The sequence below is a fragment of the Calidris pugnax genome, unplaced genomic scaffold (assembly GCF_001431845.1).
Source record: "Calidris pugnax isolate Ruff unplaced genomic scaffold, ASM143184v1 scaffold18, whole genome shotgun sequence".
NCBI lineage: Eukaryota > Metazoa > Chordata > Aves > Charadriiformes > Scolopacidae > Calidris > Calidris pugnax.
Window position 1 is genome coordinate 16507657 of NW_015090812.1, and position 383 is coordinate 16508039.

General features: G+C 76.5%; 1 protein-coding gene across 5 annotated transcripts in view; it reads left to right on the forward strand.

The window, feature by feature from the left end:
- The window catches only part of CDC7 (cell division cycle 7), a 20291-nt gene that overhangs the window by 119 nt on the left and 19789 nt on the right, over positions 1–383 (forward strand). The gene's annotated exons all lie outside the window — the stretch shown is intronic.

Sequence of the window (383 nt, forward strand, 5' to 3'; positions counted from 1 at the left end):
GCCGGCTCTGCCCTTCCCCGCGCGATCCCTGCGCGCTCCCGGGGCGGCGCGTTTGCCCCGGAGCCGTGCTACCCGGGGGGGTGTGTGTGTGGGAGTGTCCGGTAACGGCGGGCTGCTGTGACAGCTCCGGGTGCGCTGCCTGTGCCCGGTGCCGCCAGCCCACCCGGGAGCTGCCGTGCGGGTCCTGTAACGGAGGGGCCCGTCGCGCGGTAACCGCCAGCTCACTGCGGGGCTCCGTCCCGCCGCGGAGTCTGCCGCTCCCAGACGGCGAAGCGGAGACACCAGTACCCGCTTTCGGTTCCGGCCTGCTCAGCAGCCTCTCCGGGGGTGCCCGTGCGCAGCCCCCCGTCGGAGGGGCTCTGGCGGCGGCGGGGGGGGGGGGG